The sequence below is a fragment of the Mustela nivalis genome, assembly GCF_964662115.1.
Source record: "Mustela nivalis genome assembly, chromosome: 3".
Classification (NCBI taxonomy): Eukaryota; Metazoa; Chordata; class Mammalia; order Carnivora; family Mustelidae; genus Mustela; species Mustela nivalis.
Window position 1 is genome coordinate 75,961,804 of NC_139022.1, and position 5,252 is coordinate 75,967,055.

Sequence of the window (5,252 nt, forward strand, 5' to 3'; positions counted from 1 at the left end):
GTATCAACTAAACGACCTCATTCAGATTTCACTGATATTTACACCCTGTTTTGAAAGGGATTGTCTATTCTAGTTACCTTGTCCCTGCTGACATAGATCTTAAGATCAGAAGAAGGAGATAACTTTTCTCAGCACCCACAGGACCACACCCAAGGTCCTAGTCTCTGCACCCACAGGACCACACCCAAGGAACCACCCCTGGGAGCGTGGTCTTCAAGTGGACAGAACCTTCATTCTTAGCACCACTTTCTGGAACCTCCTTTCTTTTTCCATAAGGCCTGATTTGCAGCTCAATAGTTTGCCCAGCTGGCTTTCAGCCCATAATGACTGCAAGTCAGTGGGTTTAGTTTGAATAGTTCTGCCTCAGTGTAAGCTGTGGTGCTTTGGCTCATTTCTCTTAGAAACATCGTGTTTTCTGGGAATTTTAGTGAGATTCAATAGGTCAGATAAAAGCCATCTCCACTGATCTTTTCTAGATCTCTGCTTTCGGCTGTAGGTCAGTGCTGTGTGACAGTACTCCTATTCTTGCAGAAGCCTTTTTGTCTAGCCAGGAGGATCTGAGAATCACTCCCTCGAATCTTTCTGAGGTCTTAGCCGAGAGGGCTTTATCACGACGCTGAGGTCACATTTTACTTGTGGCATATGAGAAATGATAAGCAGCTAATAAAATAGTGCTGTTGGAAATAGGTCATTGAATGTGTTCAGATACGTTGTTAAATGAAAAATAGTTTAGAAAACTATTGGAGTGTAACCCAAGCCCTGGGTGTGTGTGAACTGTCAAAGAAGAAAATTATTCTGACACTTGTTAAAACAGTAAGGAAGATTTTATTCGGGACTGTTGTCATTGGAGTTCTACAACAGGGCAGAGATCAGGCTGTTAAAAATAAGACAACAGGCCCAAAATGGAGTTGCTTATGCTAAGCTCCACATCACCAAATGGAAGGATTCTTGATAAATTGGCCTAACCAGACTCTTGTTAAAGGCATACCAAAAATTTATACATCAAAGGTGAGAGGCGGAGCCCCATGTCAGGCTTTCTGCTCAGTGGGGAGTCTGCTTCTCCCTTCCCCTCTCTCCCAGCTTGTGCTTTCTCTGTCAAATAAATAAAATCCTTTAAAAAGTTGGGGGGAAGGGTGAGGGATGAAGAACATGAGCTGATGTCAAGGGTAGGGTGTTCTTGCTAAGACTGGGCTGTGTGGGCCTGGCAAGGACAGAATGGACATGGATAGCCCAGGCCTAGTCAAGAAGAGAGCCCAGAGGAGCCTGACTAAAGTTTGGTCAGGGAGAGGGGAGGGTCTTTGTCAGAACATGCCCACAAGCGCGCACAGCCAGAAAATGTACCCATATGCTCATCTCTTCATAGCAGACCTCTCTCGAAATTTGGGCTTAGAACTGAAAATACAGCCAGAGAGTGGCTGCATTCTTGAACCAAGGAGGTGGGAAACCTTTTTTTCTTCCTCCTCCTTCTTCTTCTTTTTTAGATTATTTATTTAGTTATTTATTCATTTATTTATTTATTTATTTATTTATATTTTTTGAGAGAGAGAGGGTGGGGTAAGGGGGAGAGAGGGAGAGAGAATCTCAAGTGGGCTCCCCAATAAGAGCAGAGCCCAATGTCGGGCTTAACTTCACAACTGTAAGGTCATGACCTGAGCCCAAAATCAAAAGTTGGACACCTAACTGCCTGAGCCACCCAGGCACCTCAAGAGGGTCGGAAACTTAAAAGATGTTGTTAGTGATTCTTTTAGGCATTATGGACACAAACCCAGTTTGCAGGAAAGCTACAGGATTGAAGCAGATGTGCAGAGGAGAAGTCAAAGAGAAGAGGGAGGCAGAGAGAGAATGGGCTTCAGTATGTCTTATGGTGTCCAGTCCCCAGCTCTAATCCGTTCTGGAATTCCAGTTTAAAAGGATAGTGGTAGATCATGTTTATGGAACCCCTGATGTATGCCTGGCATAATCCTCACAAAGATCCCATGATCCTTACTGTTCTAACCCTTGTTTTACACAGGGGAAAAGGGCAAATTTTTCTCAAAATTCTGAATAATTGCAATTGTTTTTACAGAGGTTGCCGAATCTCCATTCTCCTATCCCTTTTCCTTCTTTTCTTTACTATCCCCCCACCCCCCCCCCCACCCAAATTACCCTTTCAGGTCAATTTTTTTTCTTTTCATATGTAGAGCTTTCTCTTGGCTTTTCTATTTGTATAGCAATTTTATTAGTGAGGAATTGCCCTGGAGTAATCTATTGGACCTCAGTGTCTGAAACACCTGACTGGTTCAGTATCTCAAGGACTTCAAGCCAAAGGTTATTGTGAATTTCTGGCTTTTTCTTTGTGGCCCTCAGGGGCTACTTTGTATATCCATCTTCTGACATTCTAGGCAGAAGCCCAAGGTAGGGCTCAGGGCTCCCTGGAGAGAAGCACACTGCATATCTTAGGACAGGAAATATGAGGGTCTGGAATATTCTGATACTGCCAGTAAATAAGAATACTTAAAAAAACTCTGATGACAAGATAAGTTATGTCTAGTAATGAATTTTATCTAGAAATAAGTTTTGTAATCATTATAGTATGTAGTACATTTTTCTATCTTTTAGAGTGACAAGGCAAGTAAAGAGACTGATTAATTAGACTAAAAATATCAATAATTCATAAGAACATATAGGTAGTTTAAAGTCACTATTTAAATGTTTAAGTTACAGATTATTAAGTTTATATAGTTGAACTCTAGCATGTTTCAAATGTTTAGAAAGATTTAGTCTATAGAAATGTGAATACTTTTTTGGAATTTTTGAAGGACTTGAGAAAATCAAATATATTAGTTGTAATGTGAATTTTCTAAAACTTAATTTAAAAATTTGATAATATTAGGGTGTACTTTATTAAATTTATAAACCTAATTTGCTAATTAGGCTTATAAAGTTATGAATCAAACCAAAATAAAATTGGATAATAAAATATTAACAAAAAATTCATCAATTTTTAAATAAAATTACATGAGTTTAAAGGCTTAGAAATTAAAATTTAAAATACATTATTTGTATATATCAAACATAAGTTGAAACTCTACTTACTTATCTCAGTGCCTGAAAGTTCTCTTCATTTTTTTTTAAGGATTAAAAAAAAAAATGTATTTATTTGGCAGACAGAGATCACAAGTAGGCAGAGAGGCAAGCAGAGAGAGAGAGGGGGAAGCAGGCTCCCTGCTGAGCAGAGAGCCTGATGTGGGGCTCAATCCCAGGACTCTGGGATCAAGACCTGAGCCAAAGGCAGAGGCTTTAACCCACTGAGTCACCCAGGCGCCACTGAAAGTTCTCTTTAGATGTAAAAACTCAGTTGACACCTGGGGTGTATCAGTAAGTGTAGGCTCAGTTATGCTGTGGTAACAAGCAACTCCAAAAGTCTCAGCGGTTCATAGTGACTAAAGTTCTGCTCTCCTTCATGTTACATTCAGCTGTGGGCTGTCTGTAGTTCTGTTTGTTTCTCTTCACTTCAGAAGGCAGGTTGATACAGCAGCTATTTGACACTTTGCTGATGAAAGATAGCAGAATATGGCATACCAAAATATGTCACTTTGCATAAGGATTATTTTGAGCTGAAGGTAATTGAGAAGAAACAGAAGAAAAGCTCTGCTCTCTCCCTATTGCCTGAAAGCAGGGCGTAAATTTACAGCTATATTCCACTCCTACCCCCATCCTCTGTGTACCAGAAAGGAGAAATGTTAATCGCTGGAGACAAATTTAGACCCTTATCAATGGAGGAGGTAAGTGACTTAAATCTGCATAAAAACCTTACTCTTGTTTACCATGCTCTTTCTTTCTGGGTTACTTGCCCATAACTGGCCTTACCCACACTGTTCTTTCTTTTGTCTTTAGCTGAAGCTGTTTTTTAAGCCTGAGTTGTAACCCGTTTCTGAGAGTTATTTCATTGTGGGTATCTCCATGTATACACAAAGTACAGAATGATGGGTAACAAACATGCCACTTGAGCATATTATTTTGAGTTGTAGGTACTTTAAAAACAGCAAGTACAGGGAGAAGCTTTTTCTGAACTCCCCCTGTTTGCCTAAAGACAGATCCTCCAAAAGGAACTCAGTTATCATAAATCTCCCTGGGATTGTCATCAACTGGGGAGGATGGACTTCATCATAGGAGAGACTAGAAGTTGACATCACACCCAGATGAACTGTTCCAAACTATCATACCTCCCATCCATTCTCCTAAGGGCCCATTCCTCTTTTCTAAAATCATCTACTCTCCCTAAAAAGCCTACACCTCCCACCCTATCCCACTCACACACACCTTTTCTTATTAAGACAGTATTTAAGCCTGAATTCTAAGCCACCTCAGGGATCACTCATTTTCCCCTGGGTTATCTCCCATGTGTACATGAAATATACATATTAATAAGCTTCTGTTTGTTTTTCTCTTGCTCATCTTTTATTAATACAGGAGTCTCAGCCAAGAACTCAAGGGTAGAGTGAAAATTCTTTTTCCTTTACTATAACATGTCAATAAGTCTCTCTTTGTTCTGTTTTTCTCTTTTATTATAGGGGCTCCAGCCTAGAACTTCGAAGGGTAGAAGGAAAATTATTTTTTCTCCCCTACACTTGTCTTGCATGTTACAGGACTTTTTTCTCCATGGGTGCCCACAGTCCTTGGTCACACCACTTCAGAGAATGAAGCAGTAGACTAGATAGAGTGGTGGAGAGCAAAGTAAGGTTTATTGAGTGACAGCAAAATAATAATACAAAGGAAGGAAGGAGGGTACTCAAAGGGGTTGCCACAGGAATTTCTAAGTCTAGGGGTTTTTATGGGCTTGTTGGTGGGCTATTTTAATCTGATTAACCATCCCTGCGCCTGCCATCCAATCAGGTTTTTGTCACATGGGAAAGGGAGGAGGGCTCCTTTGAGGGTGATGTAAATTCTTTGAAGGGTGGTTTCCTTTTAGGGTGGGGGTGGTGGGTGGGAGGATGGGGGCTAGTCCCTGTCTGCCTACCTTCTAATTATCCTTCATCACATGGAAGAAAGAGAGAAGATGGAAGAAGCACGAGGTGGTGCACATTTCTGTTACCATCACTTTGCTCAAAGCAAGTCCCATGGCCACTCTTGAGGTCAACAGGGTGGGGATATATAACCTTCCCACACTGGGGGCCACACAAGTCACACACCCAGGGCTGATGCAATGAGACAGGGACGTATTATCTCCCCCAAGGGTGGGACACCAAATATTAAAATGTATAATACAATCA